The following is a 20,626-nucleotide window of genomic DNA, read 5'->3' on the forward strand; positions in this document are numbered from 1 at the left end:
GAATTATGAGGAAAGGGTGGAAGACTACAAATCTCCAAAAGGGTATGAGGCCTGGGTCTCCCATTTAAGAACTCTAAAAGCAAGTCAAATTGAATAGACCATAGGATGGCTTCCGGTAACAGAAGTCATATACATGACAGCTTCAAAAGGCTACTTAATGATAATGGGCCTGAAGAGTATCCAACCATATGCATCGCAAAGAGTTCTAAGGCAACTGGGAAGGTATCAAGTGGTACCCGAAGATGTAGATTTGAGTACCCAAGTCATTGAGCTCACCCAGAAGCAACACTACCTGAGGCTTTAGTCCAACGGGATTTGAATGGTTGTCGATATCTGAAAAGTGACACCCAGGTACCAGATCTTGTGAGAGTAGAAGTGAATCCAAAATATGCTACGTGGTTTGAGAGAAGGTTTTGTGCGAATGATGAGCCAGAGCCCAAGCCCGAGCCTGAAAGGCCCGCCAAAAGACCTCATGTTCAAGAGTTTGATGATAAAGTCCGGGAAAGGTTGGCCTGGGGAGAAAAGGAGAAAAAATATCAAGCCATCATTCACACTTTGCAAGAAGAATTGAGAAACGTTGTATTCAATAATGATCTACAGGCACAATAAGTTGAAGGTGAAAGGAGAAGGTTGGCCCAAGAAAATTAAGCTCTCCGAGCCCAAGTTCAAAAGATGAGAATAGCAGCTGAGAACTCGGGCAGAAGCAGAAAAGATGAAAAGCTCATCTACAGCCTTATGCAAAAAGTACGTAACTATGAGGATGATTTGCAAAAGACTAAGGCTGAGCTAGTAATAGCCCGAACAAAGTTGGCTAGAAATGCAGAAGAACGGGCAACTTTTGTTCGACAGTTGAAGGAAAGATATGACAGAGGGGTCATGGTCTAGAAAAATGAGCTTAATAGACTTGAGCGTGAAATGACTAAACAAGCCAAGAGCTTCAAAGCCGAGAGAGAACATTGCTACGCTTTGATGGCACAGCTAGAGGAAGACCTACAATATTTACAAGACTAGAATCATACAGCCACCCAGGTTTTGGAGGCTAGATCTCTGCAGATTGGGCGGTTGTTGCAAGAAAAGGGCATCATCAGGGAAAGGGTTAGAAGAATCGACGACTACATTGTGATGAAGTGCAACGAGTGAGAGGACATGACCAGGTCCATGTTCTTCGCCACGGTGATGATCTTTGTTCGCCAGATAATGGATAACCTCTATCGCCTCCAGGAAGACATGGCACGTAGGCCCACGACAAGACCAACTGGTGTCCCTCGAGCTGGATTGGAGGCATTTATGTACTCTTGATTATTTTTCTTTCGAGTCTATATTTTTCATTTCTAGAGTCTGTTTTGAGTATGTTCTAGTCTTTCAATTCTTAGGTAGGTATGATGGAGTCGTTTGTAATAGAGAAGATTAGGGGGTTTTATTTTTAATGAAAATTTGAAGAAAAAATCAAAAAAATTGTTTATTTATTTTTGCACTTATCCTTTGAACTACGTGATGATCTGATTCATGTGACGTCGTGATACGTAGGCAATCCCCATTAGATCCGGTCATGGTTTTAAATAACTCAAATAAAAAGAAAATGACGAAAAGAGAGAACCAAAAGGAAAAAGAAAAGAAGAAAAGAGAGGAAACAAGAAAAAAAAGAGAAAACAAGAAAAGGAGAACAAAAACAAGAGAGAAAACAGTGAGAGAGTGCAAAATAAAGCAAGACAAAGATCGGGAAGATAAACAAAAGTCGGGATGAGACACGCAATCGTTGCAAAATATGTAGAAACACATTTAATTGTATAGGTGCATCACACCCCCAATGTGTGATTCCCTATGTGTTAATTGCATTGAACTAACCGGTTTGTTGTGTCTACTATTGAGTTTAGGACTTGTTGCGCCTTAACTTGGATCGCTCAGAAGCTTAGGCATTACCTGTTGGCCTACACCACCTATCTCATCACCAGGTTGGATCCTTTGAAGTACATATTCCAAAAGACGATGCCCACGGGGAGGTTAGCAAAATGGCAAATCCTACTTACTGAGTTTGACATAGTCTATGTCACCCGTACGGCAATGAAAGCTCAAGATTTAGCGAATCACTTAGCGAAAAATCCTGTTGATGATGAATATCAGCCTTTGAGCACTTAATTTCTGGACAAGGAAGCAAATTCAGTTGAGGTAATTTTAGAAGACACCAATGCTTGGAAAATGTTCTTCGATGGAGCTGTGCATGCAAAAGGTGTCGGGATTGGGTAAATCTTGAGCTCACCCACTAGTTAGCACTATCCGGCCACAGTCCGGCTTCGGTTTTTCTGCACCAACAAGACTGCCAAGTATTAAGCCTGCATTATGGGTATGAACATGGCAATCAACCAAGATGTGGAAGAATTGTTATTCACGGGAGATTCAGACTTGATTATCCGACAAGCTCATGGTGAATGGAAAACTCGGGATGTCAAGCTTATTCCATACAGGCAACATGTGGAAGATCTTAGAAAGCAGTTCAACTCAGTCGAGTTCAGGTACATTCCTCGGTTTCACAATGAGTTAGCCAATGCACTCGCTACTTTGGCCTCGATGTTGCCATATCCAGGCCATGTCCACATTGACCCATTGGAAATCCAAATCCGAGAAAGGCATGATTATTGCAATACGGTTGAGGTGGAACCAAATGTCCACCCATGGTATCATGATATCAAGAGATTTTTGAAAACAAAGGAATATCCCTAGCAAGCCAATGGAGACCAAAAGAGAACCATTAGAAGGCTTTCTAGTGGATTTTTCTTGAGCGAAGAGGTCTTGTACAAAAGAACTCCGGATCTGAACCTTCTATGATACATGGATGCCCAAGAGGCCGGAAGAATCATGAATGAAGTACATGTAGAGTGTGTGGACCCCATATGAATGGATACGTTCTGGCAAAGAAAATCATTCGAGCAGGTTATTACTGGATGACTATGGAAAAGGATTGCTTCAATTTTGTCCAAAAATGTCATCAGTGTCAGGTGCACGGTGACCTAATTCATGCACCACCTTCAGAACTACATCCTATGTCAGCGCCGTGGCCGTTCGTTTCTTGGGGTATGGATGTCATTGGGCCAATCGAGCCAAAAGTTTCAAATGGGCATAGATTCATATTGGTTGCCATCGACTACTTCACAAAATGGGTTGAAGCAGTCACTCTCAAAGCCGTCACTAAGAAAGCAGTGGTAGACTTCGTGCACGCCAACATCATCTGCCGTTTTGGTATTCCTAAAACTACCATTATAAACAATGCTGCAAATCTGAATAGTCATTTGATGAGGGAAGTATGCGAACAATTTAAGATCATGCATCAGAATTCTACCCCTTATCGGCCCAAAGCTAATGGTGTCATCGAAGCAGCAAACAAGAACATCAAGAAGATTCTTAGGAAGATAATCCAAAGTTCTACACAATTGCATGAAAAGTTGTCGTTTGCATTGTTGGGATATCGCACAATTGTGCGCACATCAGTTGGAGCAACATCCTATCTATTGGTTTATGGCACTGATGCCGTAATACCCGCAGAAGTTAAAATTCCATCTCTCCGAATCATCGCTGAAGCCGAGATTGAGGATAGTGAGTGGGTCAAGACCTGTCTAGAACAACTAACCCTGATTAATGAAAAGCAGATGGACGTAGTTTGCCACGGCAATTGTATCAATAAAGAATGGCCCGTGCCTACAACAAAAAAGTGCGGCCCAAGAATTTTGAAATGGGGCAACTCGTTTTGAGACATATTCTCCCGCATCACAAGGAAGCAAAAGGAAAGTTCACTCCAAACTAGAAGGGCCCATACATTATAAGAAAATTGTTGCCGAAAGAGGCATTGTACTTGGGAGACATTGAAGGAAATGACCCTGAAACAGCTGTCAATGCAGACGCGATCAAGAGGTATTACGTTTAACCCTTATGTGGTACTAATATTATCCGATTGGGATGATGAAGGCTTTCATTCTCGCTACCCATAACACTTCAAACTTTTGCTAACCCTTTGAGCTGGTTACCCTGCTTTGATCACCCTTTTTGGAAACAGAAAAGATTTGTAAAAAAAAATCATCATCAAAAACAAAGTTTCCCTAAACGTTCGACTTGATTCCGAAAGGATACATAGTCAGCCTCTCGCTGGGGTTCAATCACACCAAAACAAAAATCCACATTTCCCCAAAAGTTGAAACTAGGGCAGAATTTATAATTGTTCGGCGACAGTCGCCTGAAAGGTTCCAAAGTTGTAGTTCAATCCAAACTCTTGTTACCCAAAATCCTGTTCAAAGCCCTTCGGATCGATCGGTAAAAAAGTTCACAATGGGAGGTTGTTGGATCCGATACAATCAAATGAGAGAAATAAATTGAGAGAGTCTTATTGGTAAAAACCCACATGAGCACTGTAAGGCGATGGTAAGCAGAGAAACTGAAAATGAGAGAGTCTTGTTAGTGAAAACTGACAAAGAGCACTATAAGGCGACGGTAAGAAGAGAAATGAGAGAGGTAAATTGGAGAAAACCCGCAAAGGGCGCCATTGATCGAAAAGAAGGAATTCCCTACAACCATCGGCACTGATAGAGTCCTGGAAAGGTTTCTCGGTTTTAAGACATGAGTTATGATGGGTTTATGAGAGATTGGATGGTTGCGCAGATGGGGTATCCAGTCCAAGAAGCATGTCATGTCTATTGAAGTCTGCATGCACTCAAGATAAGTCCTTCTTTCTTCCCCCGAAAGGGACACTTCTTGTTAAATTCATTATCATGTCCTTTGTTTACTTTTCTTTGAATCACTTTCGGTTTAGTCCTTCTCCAAAACTAATACAAAGAAAAGATGGGAAGACTGGTTTTACAGGGTTCTGCTCAACAAAAGCAAAATTCAAGGAAAAGCACCCAACCTCAGCAGGTGCATCATGTCGATCTTGATTGGCCATGATGGTCGATGCTTCAGAGTCAAAATTATTGAAAAGGAAAGAAATCCAAAGTCAAGTACCCATAAAGGAAAAATAAGACGAAAAGGCCAAAGCCCCACACGGGTAAACCATCATGTGAAATTTTGGAAAGTCAAGATCCTTGGGTTTAGAAGAGAGACCGATCTCCAAAAAGCCAGCAAGCAATAGAGATTTTCATCGAAAGAGTTGGGCCAAGATCAAAACAATCAAGGCCGCAAAACCAACCACCGTTTCAAACTAACAATTGTTCTTTGTTTGAAAACATGAAACAGGTGAAATCCAAAGCAACCTTGCAAGATGGTAGCCTAGGGTCCCCAATCTCTAGTTACGTTTTTTCCAACATAGGGTCCCCTCCTCTAGTCGCTTCCAGCATAACTTGGTAGCCTTTTCCATTATAGGGTTCCACTCCCTAGTTGATTCCTGGCATAACCTGAGGACCTTTTTTCTTTTCCCGACATAACCCGAGGACCCTTTTTTTTCTTTTCCCGGCAAAACTCGAGGACCTTTTTTCTTTCCCGGCATAACTTGAGGACCTTTTTTCTTTTTCCAGCATAACCCGATGACCTTTTTTCTTTTCCAGCATAACCCAATGACTTTCTCGGCATAACCCGAGGACCTTTTTCTTTTCCGGCATAACCCAATGACTTTCCCGGCATAACACGTGGACCTCTCCGGCATACCGAGGACCTTTTTTGTTTTCTCGGTATAACCCGAGGACCTTTTTTTGTTTTCTCGCATAACCTGAGGGCTTTTTTTCTTTTCCCAGCATAACCTGAGTACCTTTTTTCTTTTATCGGCATAACCCGAGGACCCTTTTTTTTCTTTTCCCGACATAACCCGAGGACCTTTTTTTCTTTTTCCGGCATAACCCGAGGACCTTTTCTTTTCCGACATAACCCGATAACTTTTCCGGCATAACCTGAGGACATTTTTCTTTTCCGGCATAACTCGTGGACCTCCCCGGCATAACCCGAGGACCTTTTTTCTTTTCCCGGCATAACCAGAGGAACTTTTTTCTTTTTCCGGCATAATTCGAGGACCTTTTTCTTTTTCCGGCATAACCCGAGGACCTTTATTTTTCTGGCATAACCCGAGAACCTTTTATTTTCTTTTCCCAGCATAACTCGAGGACCTTTTTTCTTTTTCCGGCATAACCCGAGGACCCTTTTTTCTTTTTCCGGCATAACCTGAGGACCCTTTTTTCTTTTCCCGGCATAACTCGAGGACCTTTTTTTTCTTTTCCGACATAACCCGGTCCTTTTTCTAGCATAACCTGGTAATCTTCCCAACTTGGGGCCTCCGATCCCTATTTGATTGCATTTTAGATGTAGGGTCTCCACTCCCTAATCTCTTTTTCCTAGGGATACACAATCCTGATTTAAGTGCTTTCAATATAGAAATAGTTTAGATTTTTGTTACAATAACTCACGAAATTTTCCTAGTGAAAATTGGGGAAGAAAATTTCGTTCATTTGTTTGCTTTGGTACCTGAACAGGTTTTCACCGTGAGGCACAAGGTTTGAGATGACCAAAAGAAGAAGTCTCAACCCAAATAAAAGAAAAGAAGAAACAAGGAAAAGAAGTTAAACTCTAAGTGTAGAAGCGAGAAAAGATGCGGACTGTCCAAGATATGATTAAAGTCACAAGTTTTGCATGTCCCTCCTTGATCCGAGAAGCTGAAGAAGATTGAACCAGCGGTTGCAGCTAATGAGCATCAAGATTCTGATCAGAGTCTGCAGGAAGAACTATCCAAGACTCAAGATCAAGATTTGGAATGTTTATAGTTAGGGATCTTGTAACTCGTAGTTGATAAGATTAGCTAGTTTAATTTTTCATCTTTTATTTCGGTGTAATAAGGAGTTCAGCAAGCAGAAACAGCAGTGAAATCATAGTTTCCTGGTAGTCTTAGCTACCAAAACTTCCAGAACTACACTGACCTGATTCCTTTATAGCGAAGGATATGTAGGCAACCTCTGAAGCAGTGTTCGGTCAGACTCTTTCAAAAGATGCTTCTCATGGAGTTTCAAACGGGCAAAAATCGCTCGTAATTGCTCATTTTATCTTTACCCGAAAACCCTTTATGTTTTCGAGCAAAGAGGGGCAGCTGTGAGCATGTGATTTTTGCCCTATATGAATTACTCCTATAAAATCCAAGAAACTAATTTTTTTCTAATTATTTGCCATTTTATATGAATTTTGTAGGATTTCATTAATTGTTTGCATTTTTGTGCATGTTTAATTTTTATTAAAATCATGAAAAATGCCAAGATGCCATGCATTGCATTTAGATTTTGTTTTTACATTTTAGGATTAATTAGTTAATTATTTGTTCTATTAAAAAATAAAAATCACAAAAATACCTTATTTTACATTTTTTTACCTTTTAATTTTTGGATTATTGACTTTTCTCTTTTAATTTAGGATTAAGTAATTTTTATAATTAGGTAATTGGTTAGTTTTACAATTTAGATTAATTTAGGAATTTAATTTAGGACATTAATCATGAAAAAATAAAAGAAAAGAAAAAGGAAATAAAGGTTTATTTGAAGAGAAGGTTTCTTAAATTTGAAATTGGTTTAATTTTGCCTCAAACCAGCCCAAATTTTAACCCAAACCCAGGCCCAAAATTGCCTACCCGGTTAAGGATCCCCCACCCCCAAACGACCCTATTTGGTCTTTGTTTCATCACAGCCGCTAGATCTTGGTAATTCAACGACCCGGAACTAATAACCCCCAAACATATAATTGTCCTAACAAGACTAACCCCTACCCCTAAAAACCCCCTCACTTCGTCTCTCTCACTCTCTCTCTTATCTCTCTGAACCTCCGCACATCGCCGTCGCCGGAAATTGCCCCACGGCGACGGCACCACTACAAACCTTCCCAAATTTTCACCAGACAATCCTCGTCATCTCCCGTTTCCAAATCCGCAAACCAATTCCCTCGAATCTCTCTCAAATCTTTCCAATTTTAGATCTGAGACCAAACCCTAGTTCACTCAAACTTTTCCAAATCCGTCCAATTTCCAACCAGACAACTACCACACTCCCCTCACCTCGTATCTCTTACCAGTTACCCTAGAAATCCCACCAAAATCAGTGAATTTTAGATCTAAGAGTCCAGAAGAGACCCTAGTTCAACCTTGCGCAATTTTTGGAGTATTTTGTTCGTATTGGGCCAAGACCCATGTGAATTGATTGCTTTTTATAAGAGCAATCGTTTTGCATTAGTTTCGACCCATTTCGAAGTCACCACTGAAGCATGGCCAGGTCGTACCCTTCTTTGTTCACAATACCCTTCCTCTTTCTTTTCTTTTTCTTGTTTTGTTTTTGTTTTTGTTTCTGATTTTTTTTCCTTTAGTTGTATGAGTTAATTTCTGATTATCTGCTTGTTTGAATGTGCTTTGACTATGTAATTGTTGAAATTAGTTTTATTGGCTATTTATTTAAGTTAATTTGAGCATTTTACTTGTTTGGAGTTAGGCTGGATTATTTGTTTGAAGTAATTTAGCTTCATTAATTGCACGATTAAACTTCATCATTAGGAATTTAATTTGCCAAGTTTTAGCACATTTAGTTTCTGATAATCCTTTTATTTTTGTTTCATTGTTATTTCATGTTTATTCTTCTTGCAAGTGTGCTCTTAGTATCCATTAGTTCAATTAGGATAGGGTTAATGGTTAATTAATTGTCTATTTCAGCTAATTCCGGATTGATTTAGCTTTTAGCCTGAATCAGCCCAGTCTTAGTTAAAATAGGTTAATTTTGATTTCTAATATTTCTTTGCACAAAGCATGCTGAATCTCATTAGTTGTCTGAATCTGAGTTTACATGTATTGATTGCTTAGGATTAACTAATTTTTAATTTTGGTTTGAATCTCTGAGCAGCAATTTAAACTTTAGTTTAATTTCAGAAATTGAATGGCAATACCACTAGGCAACCTAATCGCTTAGATGAATGTCCTAAAGAGGGTTGGGATTGAATTGAGGTCAAAATATAGGTCAAAATTGCAATAATCAGTAAATGGGAGGGTAAAATTGGGTTTTCACATAGGTTAAAAATCAGAATGTTCTAGATTTTGCATAGCTGTCCCCATCCTTAACATAAAATGCTGATATTAGATAAGGAAAAGGACAGACAACTGTAAAAGATGCTGTAATATTCTGATTTTCAGAATTTTTAGGTTAGAATATTTCTTTTTGATGCCTTTTTGTGCACTCTATAAAAGGAAAATATTCCCTCACTCATACACAGAGATCATCAGCATTTTCTCTACACAAAAAGTTCAAAAAACACACAGAGATCTGAGCCTAGAAAAAATACAAAGTTTTCTGCATTGCTGGAGTATCTCTAGTTCTTTTTTTTTTTTAGTAAACCTTTAGAAATTCTCTGCTGGTTTTCTAGGTTAAAATATGGTTTGAAGCAAGGTTGATTGTTGCTGATTTGCTGCTATTATCATTAGTTTTGTTGTGCTAAGCCTTTACTCCATTTTACTTTATTTTGATATCCAGGTACTCCTCTCAACCTTTAGATGATCAGAGAAGTGGGGAGCATGTATCTATGTGTTGTAATGAAAGTTTGGATATATTTAAATGTTTAAGGCTCATATAGAGGTTGTATAATATGGGACTGAATATTTTGTATGTTGGATCTTTGATTCTTGTGTGCAGAACTATTTGTGGTAGAACTCTTGTTCAAATATTATGCATTTAAGGATTCCATGTCACTAGTGGTAGTTGTGTGTATGAATAATCCCGATTTTGAGTCATGTATAGCTTTTAACAAGATGGGCTGTTACAGTATCTTATTAGTATGATTGATAGGTGTTAGAATGGTTTGTGTGTGTTCTGTAAAATAAATACAAATTTTAGTTGGTTAAGGCAGTTGGGAATTTAAATTTAGACTAGTTCATAAATAAGTTGAGTTGTAGTTTTCATGGTTAGTGCTAATTGCTGATAATCAGATACATTGGTAGATAAATTCAGTTTTTAGATCTTTACTAGTTTGTTAAAGCATTTTGATTACGTATTTGTGATGCTGCATATATTTGGGCTCGATGTTGAGCCCATTTAGACATTCCCCTATATCACATGGGCAGGCCAGCTGATTGCAGAGATTGAAGACGCTTTGGGCCTCATTCTGGCCCATATTCACTTCACATTTTATACTTATATGTTATGATGTTATTTTCTTTGATTTAATTGATTTAGCTAATATAAATGTTTCATACACTGATTCAGCATGTTAACGTTTTTTCCTGAATTTAGTATCATATATTGTTGTTGTAGCAATGTGAGTAGTAAATATTTTAAAAGGGACTTAATATATCCAGGGCTGTCATTTTGGACCTGATATCAGCCCAAATGATAGAGTGTGGGCGAGACCAGGCCTGATGGGGTCTAAGGTCCGTTTGTGATTTGGATTTTGGGCTTAGTTTGAGCCCAGTTCCCATCAGCTCCATTTATTCTAGAGTTTTTTTTAAAGCAGTAATTTGGGCCTGTCGATTGGCCTGTTTCCTCCCCCAAATAATTAAGGGTCTAATACATACACTCCAAAATTGGTTACAACTAATAGCTTTTTATCAAGTCCAAAAATAGTTATAAGTAAGAACATCCTTCTATTACTTTAATTATACAAGTTTTTCTAAAAATTGAGGTGTGCCATATATCATTGAATCATATGGCCCTCTTATTAAGTATTATAACTTAGGTACTAAAAATGACACTCGTAGTTTGCTTTAGGCTCGACTTAGTCTATTAAGTAATTATATATACATTCGCGTAACATAATTACGAATTTCGTTTTAAAAAATAAATCGAGGGATGTGTTCGTGCAACTTCAACCAAATTTTTCTTAATAAATAAACAAAGCTTCATTAATTGTGGATACGTTCGCGTGACATGATTTTTTGACACGCCAAAAGGAAATGAGTATACTTACGGGTAACTCAATTCTTTAATTACGAATAAATCAAGTGATTAAAAGCGGTTAAAGTTAAATGCACATATGTTCTAAAATGAGTAGTTAAACAATTTAAGCCAAGTATAAACTGCTAAGCGACCGTGCTAGAACTACGGAACCCGGAAATGCCTAACATCTTCTCCTGGGTCAACAGAATTCCTTACTTAGAATTTCTGGTTTGCAGACTTTTAAATAAAGTCAAAAATTTCCTTGATTTGGGATTAAAAAAATAAACTGGTGACTTGGGACACCATAAATTATCCCAAGTGGTGACTCTAAAATTTAAATAAAATAATCTCATTTCCAATAATGTCACTTTAATTGGAAAAACTCTTTTATATTACCCTCGGGTGGTAAAAAAGAGGTGTGACAGTGGATGCACTAGAATCCTCGCACCTGCGACCACCGCCAATACACGCAAAACCGATCCTGCGACCCCATGCTTTCTTCTGCGGTTGCACACCAGTGACCGATTTTTCGCAGGTACGTTCGCACCAGACATGAAACTCTTTAGCATTTTCCTCAAGTCCAAACCTTAATTAGATTACATTCAAATCACACCTGAGGCTAGCCGCATCCAAACCTACCTACAACTCAAACAATACGATACAAATTTAGTCGAGGCCTAAAATCACGTCAAACAACATAAAAACATGAATCGCACCCTAATTCAAGCCTTTCATCCTCTTTTGGTGTGTGGAGCAAAGGCGGACTAGTTAGATATCGCGTCAATTCCTCTAAGGCGTGTTGGCATTCTGGAGTCCATTCGAAGTTGTTTTTCTTTTTGAGTAAATAGAAGAAATGATGACTCATGTCTGATGATCTTGAAATGAATCTGCCTAGAGCCACTATCCGCCCTGTCAGTCGTTGCACGGCCTTTACATTATTTATCACCGTGATTTCTTTGATGGCTTTGATTTTGTCGAGGTTGATCTCGATCCCCCCTGTTCGATACCATGAAGCCTAAGAATTTGCCCGAACACACTACGAAGGCACATTTCTCGGGATTAAGCTTCATGTTGTAACTTCTGAGGATGTCGAATGTTTCCTGCAAATGAGTCAAATGGTCCTCTGCTCGTAGGGACTTAACTAGCATGTCATTAATATAAACTTCCATGGATTTGCCTATTTGATGCTCGAACATTTTATTAACTAGATGTTGGCACGAAGCCCTTGCGTTTTTCAGCCCGAAGGACATTACATTGTAACAGTAGGTACCATACTTCGTGATGAACGAAGTCTTTTCCCTATCCTCGGGGTTCATCTGAATTTGATTATACCCCGAGTAGGCGTCGAGAAAGGTGAGGGTCTCGTGGTCGGCCGTGGCATCGATTAGACGATCGATGTTAGGCAATGGGAATGAATCCTTGGGGCACGCCTTATTTAAGTCTTTATAATCTATGCATATTCTTAACTTATTTCCCTTTTTAGGCACTACCACTACGTTGGCCAACCATTCGGGGTACTTTACCTCTCTAATAGACCCAATTTTAAGGAGTCTCATTACCTCATCCCTTACAAATGTGTGTTTTACTTCGGACTGGGGTCTTCTTTTTTGCTTTATCGGTTTAAACCTGGGGTCGACACTTAGTCGGTGGGTGGTTATTTCCGGCGGGATTCCTGTCAAATTTAAGTGGAACCAAGCGAAACAATCGATGTTATTAATAAAGAATTTAATGAGTTTTTTCCTGAGTTCGGGGGTTAATCTCGTTCCCAGGTATACCTTCCGATCTGGGAGATGCTCGATAAAAACAGCTTGCTCCAGCTCTTCAATTGACGATTTTGATGCATCCGACTCTTCGGGGGCAACGAAAGTTCGAAGAGCGAGGAAATCTTCTTCATCACCGGTGGGGGTCTGTACGCTTCCAGATTCATCTGAGGTAGAGTTTATAAGATTTGGCGCCTCCTAATAAACCGCGAACATTTCTTTTGTCGCATGATGTTCTCCATATACGGTTGTTATACCATCTTTTGATGGAAACTTCATCATCTGGTGTAGAGTTGACGACATTGCCCTCATGCTGTGTATCCACGGCCTACCAAGCAATGCGTTGTACCTCATGTCACCGCCGATGACGTGGAACTTGGTGTTCTGAACTGTACCAGACATGTCAAACGGGAGGGCTATCTCCCCTTTCATTACTTCGCCGGCCATGTTGAAGCCGTGGAGATCCGGGAGGCAGATAAAATCTGATCGAGCAACCTAAGTTGTTCTACCATCTTTGACTTAATTACATTGGCCGAGCTGCCTAGATCCACGCGCACACGTTTAATTCGAATATTACTTAAAAGAATGAAATTACCAGTACGTCGTTGTGTGGTTGCGTCAAAGTTTCGAGATCTTCCTTGCTGAATGCAAGAGTGTCTCCGGTCATGCGGTCTCGGATCGGCCCTTCTATTGTAGCGGATATTTTTATCCGTTTGATCACGGATCCTTGGGGAATGTTGGTTCCCTCGATGATCATATGAACGACATGCTGAGGAATCTCTCTTTTTGCCCGGTTGGATTTTTTCGGGTTTCCCCCTGAATCTCTCGACATACTCCCTTGTTAATATGAGGACCGGCATTAATGTATTGGGCGTCGCATGAGGTCGTACCCTCAGGAATTAGATCTGGTGTACTCTCAGGGTTTTGCGGTGGCACACCCATACCTGGAATAACCATACCGCCCTTTCCATGGTTTTTGAGGCTGTTATTTTCAGGTACATTTACTGGTTTAGGCATCTTGACCTGAAATCAAAGATATTGGACAAGAAAAAGTGTGAAAGGTAACTTGCGTTATATAGTTAAACCAGCAAGAAAATAGTCACTCTTATTTTTAGCCCCACGGTGGGCGCCAAACTGTTTACCGTGAAAATGGTAATAATAATTAAATTTGATTTTGTGGTTCTAAAAATACGTGATCTATTTTTATGCTAGTTGTTAGGCAATGGAAGCTAATTAAAATATTAAAGACCAAGATTATAGCTTTGAGATGATGTGATTCTCGAACCAAACGGCTGGAGGTCGGGGCCTCGAGTTGCCGTATATGAGGCCTCGAAGTTGAGTCTGGAGGTCGGCTTAGGGAAATCGTGGGAGGACTAACAGTTATGAGGGCTAAAATGATGGCTCTTTATGATCAGTGATAAGCAATAAATGATGAACAATAAATAAAACACGATAAATATAGGCAATAAATGGAAGTAATGAGAGCAAGAGAATATGTTAGAGAGTAGAGAGAATGTTCTTTTGTATTTAGTATTGAGCATCAGGTGATTACAAAATGACAAGGATCCCCTTTATATATGAGGGGGAATCCCAACATAGTACAAATTTGTTTAATACCAAGATATGGGGCTGGTATAGCCATTTAATGCCTTGATTCGGGTCTGAACTTAGCTTACTAGACTTTGTCAACTCTAGTTACACGCCTTGAGAACTCCCCACTTTTTTGCCATAACCGTTGGTCTGCACTGCCCTGAGGTCGAGCATCGATAGCCCTCGGGGGGTGAATCTCGACCACAGTCTCGAACCTTTGAAATGTTCTCACGAGGCACCATAACGACGGAAAATTGGACCCTCCGATTTTACCGCATACAATAATATTTACTGTTGAAAGGATTTTTAGGCAAAAGTGACAGTTTTCAAACTTATTTATATTTTGACGATTTTGGTAAAGGATTTGGGCTTTCATTGGTACACCTGAAAAGTGGAACTGTTTTCAGAAAAACTATGAAAAGGCTAAGAACTTTATCTCTAAGCTATTTCTTTATTAATTTGTTTTACACTGTTATGAACTGATATTGGTTATTGGTATTGAACCTGGCCTATGTTTTAGCTCGTCACTACTTTCAACCTACGTTTAGCTTTGTTACTTATTGAGTACATGGGGTTAGTTGTACTCATTGTAAGCACGTGATTTTTGCCCTATATGAGAAATACTCCCAAAAAATGCAAAATAAAATGATTTTCCTTGGTGTGCAATTTTGAGTACTTTTGTGATATTTTTAAATAATTATTTGTATTTGTCTGTGTTTGCTTATTTGTTAAATTAATAAAAAAATACAAAAATATGTTGCATTTTTCATGTAGGATTTAATTCTACAATTGTTAGTAATTAAATTAGTTTTACAAAAATTAAAAATTACAAAAATAGGCATCTTTTGCATTTTTAGCATTTAATGTCCAAATGAACAATTTATGCTTATTTATTACTTAATTGCGCGTTAATTGTTATTGGGAGTTAATTTGCGATTTTATAACTTAATTTAGTTCTTAATAATAATTTAGGTATTTTTATAATTTAGTTTTAGAAAATAAAAGAAGAAAAGATAACAAAAATACAAATAAAAATCGGATTGGGCCACTTCTTCAATTTTCAACCCCAGACCCAAACAATTGTCCACGACCCAGTCCACTTCACACGGGTCGACCTGGTCTGCCCCATTAACCCATTAACCCAACACCCCCTTCATTCAAAAAACAAAACAAAAGAAAAAACAAAAAGAACAAAAAACCCTAAAAACCAAACTACCATCCGCCTCCCCCCTCCATCTTCTTCTTCCCCAAAAACTCAAACACCCCAACGTCCATGGCTGCTGCCATTCACCAGCCCCGTCAACCACCAACTCCCCCTTGCGTCGTCACTATCCCGTCGACCACTGCCCAAACCACCACAAAAACACCACCTCCTTCCTCCAGTACCACCCGCGAACCCTACTGCCCAAACTGCTAGCCCATCGACTTCTTCCTCCGTGAAACCCATCACTACTGTTGCAACCATTCCTCCATTGAAGCCGACGACCACAGCTGTTGCTGCTGCGTCGTCACTGCTCAAACGACCCTCCACAGCTGCTCAGTCCCGTCCAAATGACCACCGGAGCCCCGACGAGCAGCAGTTGTTGCTGCTGCATCGTCACTGTTCCATCACCTTCTTCCACCGTTACACCCAGTCACTGCCATGGCCAAGCTCATCGTCGACCAGCTGCTCATGTTGCTGTGTCTTCTCCTTCGACGTCCTTAAGCCGAACAGATCCATCGAGCTGCTACTACTGTTTCTCTTCCTCACGCGAGCACCAAACATGCCCCCCAGCTGCTTCTGCCTTCCACTTCATCGTCCAGTTTGCTATTGCGTCATCAACGTGTTCGTCGTCGTTTGGTTGAGCTTTGGTCGGGGGTCGCCGAAACAGTCCGTATGTATGATTGTTCGATTCGGTTAGTAGATTTTCGAGTTTTATTCTGTCCGCATTTTGTTTTGATATTTTCGAATCTAAAATCGGCGAATGTTTGTTTTGTTCATGTTTATGTTTAGATATTTGGATTTTGGTTTTGTTCATGTTCATGTATTGTTTGTTAAATTAATTTTTCAGATTTCAAATGAAAGATTAATTAGCTATTTTTCATGTTTATTTCATGTTTGTATTGTTGTTTAAGTGAATATTTGTTAGTTTAATGTTTGTTAGATCCAAATTGAAATTTAATTGGTTATTTCTTCAATTTGTTTCATGTTGTTATGTATTTTCCAGAAATTAGTAATGTTGTTTGAACCATGTGAATCCGTCATGTTTTGTTGCTTAAAAATAGATTTAATTCATGTTCATCTTTGTTTGAAGTTCATGTTTAAATCCAGTGATTTAATGTGAGTTTGTGTTTGTTTTTGATTTGTTAATTTAATTTGAATCATGCATATTGTTGTTTGTATTATTGTCTCTTTGTTCATCCATTAATGGTCTAAATTAATCAGGATTGGTTCCCGATATGGTTGATTTATTTCCATTAATTTGGAGTTTGTGATGTTCATCATGTTCATGTAAATTGTTGTTGAAGATTTTTGAGAAATTGGTCATCTTGACTATATTTTGGTTGAGTTATGATTAATTGATTGTTTAGAGCAGAGGGGTAATTTGGTAAATTGCATTGCATTCGGGGGGTATATTTGTAATTGCAATAAGGTCGGAGGGGTAGTTTGGTAATTGAACATTATTTTGATTCTTTATGTTAAGCATGGGGGACAAATATAATGGGGTGGGGTTTTTGAGGTATTTATTTAATATAATGGGGGACAAGACAAAATATAATGGGGAGGAATCTTGTACTTTTTTAATATAGGCATGGGAGACAAATTATAATGGGGAGGAATCTTGTACTTTTTTAATATAGGCATGGGGGACAAATTATAATGGGGAGGAATCTTGTACTTTTTTAATATAGGCATGGGGGACAAATTGTAATGGGTTGGGAATGTGTTAGTTATTTAATGTAGGCATGGGGGACAAAATTTAAAATAAAGAAGACATTTAATAGTGGGCCAAAGCATGCCATTAGGGGAATAATTTTGGGGTTGGGAATTGAAGACTTGTCTTGCTATATATATAGGGTCATTTGATACATTTTAGGGAGAGGTTTTTAGGGACTAGAACTTGAACCTTGAGAGGATTTTTAGGAGAGAAAAAAAAAGAGAGCTTTTAGAACTTGAATTTTATTAAGAAAGACTCGGAGAGTTGACATACTTTGATACTTGAGAGAGTTTGTGATAGTAAAAGAGAAAGACAATTTGAACTTTCACTCGAACAATTCTGTTTGTTTTTCTTCGAGTGTTATTCAAAATCCGAAGCTACTGCATCTCGTATCTTTTCTCTTCTCTGCTTTGATTGTGATTGCACTTTGGCACTGCTGATTTTTCAATCCGTTACTGGGTTATTCTACTGGTTGTTGCTGGTTTTGCGGTGTTGCTGAACCTGCTGTTGCCACGTTATTACTGTTGCCGACTCCTACTTCTTTTTGTTCTTGTACTGCTGTTTCCAGGTACACATTTGTACACTCTTGGCTTAAAGAGAAAAAATGAAATATTAATCAGGCTCCTGTTCCTATTGAATTCTTTTGTTTGATCTGTGTTTGAATATTAATTTTCCTCTCTTGGTATAAAAATGTAGTTGATTGATTAAATGAGCAATGATGTCGCATATGTATAACTTCTTCATCTAATCATGATAGTTTACATTAATCGAAGAATAGTTAATCTGTTTTGATATTATTGTGTATTTATCTCATGTTCTAGCAAATAATAAAATGTGGAATGAAAGCAGTTTTTCCTTGTACAAACGCGATCGCAATTTTCCGTTCACATTAGCCGTAACTTAATAACTAATAAGTTGCGTTTTTCAGCATGTAAATAATTAGGAGATTTTTCTTTTATTTCAGAGACGAACTTAATAGAAAAATGTAGTCTCTATAGGTTTATCCTTTTAAAATAAAAATGAGACGAGCCTTGCCAAATAAATCACAAACCGCCGGGGCCCTCAATAAAATACATAACCATTAACTAGACTTTGGATTTGGCCGTTTAATGAACCTTCACGGCCTCTTCCTAAAATAACAATACGTTAGACTCTTTAGGACGCGCCTTAATAAATCTTACCTTCTTAAACTCGGGTGCACATTTATGTGACCCAAATCCAATTCTCAACAGAGTCGAAATGTGTTTCCAATCACGGGTACATTGATTGTGACGTGGTTCGAGATGCGTGTCCATGACGTTGCAAATTCATTTTAAAAAATAAGAATGAGATGAGCCTCGCCAAATAAAAATACAAATTGCGGGGCCCTCAGTAAATATTTGCTTTAAAAATTGTTTAGACTTCGGGATAGACCGTTTAGTAAAATTCCACGGTCCTACCCAAAATAAATACGCTAGTCGATTTAGGCGCGCCTTTAATAATTTAATTTCCTTAAACTCGGGTGCACATTGATGTGACCCAAATCCAAATCTCAACGGAGTCAAAGTGTGTCGACGACCACGGGTACATTGATTGTAACGCGGTTCTAGATACATTTTCACAACGTTGCAATTCTTGATAAAAACAGTAAATGATAAAAGCGGTTAAAAGTTAAATTTTGCACATAAGTTCACACTTGTATAAAATCAGATAATCAAGCCGAATATAACAGTTGAGCGACCGTGCTAGAACCACGGAACTCGGGAATGACTAACACCTTCTCCCGGGTTAACAGAATTCCTTATCCGGATTTCTGGTACGCAGACTGTAATATGGAGTCATTCTTTTCCTCGATTCGGGATTAAAATTGGTGACTTGGGACACCCTAAATCTCCCAAGTGGCGACTCTGAAATAAATAAACAAATCCCGTTTCGATTGTCCTTTAATTGGAAAAACTCCCTTCACCCTCGCGGGGGCGGAAAAAGGAGGTGTGACAGCTCTGGCGACTCTGCTGGGGATGTAAAACCCAGAACCACTGGTTCAGGGTTAGAAATTCGAGCTTAAAATAACAGTTATAATTGGCTTTATCTGATTTTTACATGTTTGAGCCTAAGGTGCTAAATGTTGCTTTTACCGCTTTGATATTGTTTGGACTGTATATATAAACTGTGCCGAAACCCTTCTCTTCATACCTCCGGGGAGAAGTTCGCTGGTCGAGACTCCCTATTCTGTTAGTGTCAATACCTGAAAATAAGAAAGAGGCCGGACAAGTTACAAAGTCGGACGATCCCGCGGGTCCCCGGTACGTAGCCCCCTCCTCGACTCGAGTTGTCCGCTCGGGTACACAGTCTAGAACAAATACCCAGGTTATGAACCTAGAATAACTCAACTTCATGTCGGATCCCTAGTAGGAACGTTTGTTTGCATCACGTGCATTTGACTTTGGAGGCTCAACACAGGGGTTGGGTCTGTCTAGGACAGGTGTACCAAAAATGGAAATGACCATCCTGATGCATCTTACTTGCTACTACTTGCGCATTTATTTGATTTAGACTTGTGTGTTGACTGTCTTGTGAATATCAGGAATAATATTTTGAAATGCGAAAAAAAGGAAATAGCGGTTAGAGAATTGATTGCTTATTTTTGAATAAAACCAAATGCCCGAATACTGTCAAAACTCTGCCGAAATTTTAAGAAAATGAGAAAAAATGTTTAGTTTGTTTTATTAAAAGGAAAAATAAAAAAAATCATCATTGTTCTATTTTTTTTTTTAAAAAAAATGTTTTTTTTATTTGTTTATGAAAATGCAAAAATAAAAAATAATAAAAGAGTCTTTCTTTATTTGTCACAAATATATATGTATATATATAAATCCAAAAAGTTTTTTTTAATTTCCAAAAAAATATATATATGTCTTTATTTGTTGCAAAAATATTTGTCTTGCCAAAAAGTCTAGAAAGGTTTTTAGACCCCCAATTTTCAAAACAAAAAAAAAATCCAAAAATATTTTCCCATTATGGACTTCTTTAGAAAGTCTTTCTAATTTTTTTTATTTGTTTTAAAAAAATAATAATAAAAAAAATCCGAAAATATTTTGATTCTTCTTTCAAAATTGAAAAGAAAATTCAAAATTCAAAAAAAAATATTTTTAGAAGCATTTCTTTTATTAAAAAGTAAAATTCCAAAAATATTTTCTTTTTCTTTAGAATAAGAAAAAAAAACGAAAATTCAGAAAAATATATCTTCCTTTCACTTTTGAAATTCTCAAAGTTTAAATCAAAAGAAAAGGAATTTTTACAAGTCTTTCTTTCAATAAGAAATCAATCAAAAAAAATACTTTCTTCTTTTAAAGTAGTTCTTTCGCAAATAAAAAAAAAGGTTAGTTCATCTACTTATTCTTGACTGCCCGAACTACGCGGGTTTGATTCTCACCGGATGTGAGATACGTAGGCAACCCTCATCGGGTCCAACCCCACCTTTTGCTAAAATAGCCAAAAGCAAATAAATAAATAAATAATAAAAAAAAAC

Source organism: Nicotiana tabacum, chromosome 11 (assembly GCF_000715075.1).
Source record: "Nicotiana tabacum cultivar K326 chromosome 11, ASM71507v2, whole genome shotgun sequence".
NCBI classification, from domain to species: Eukaryota; Viridiplantae; Streptophyta; class Magnoliopsida; order Solanales; family Solanaceae; genus Nicotiana; species Nicotiana tabacum.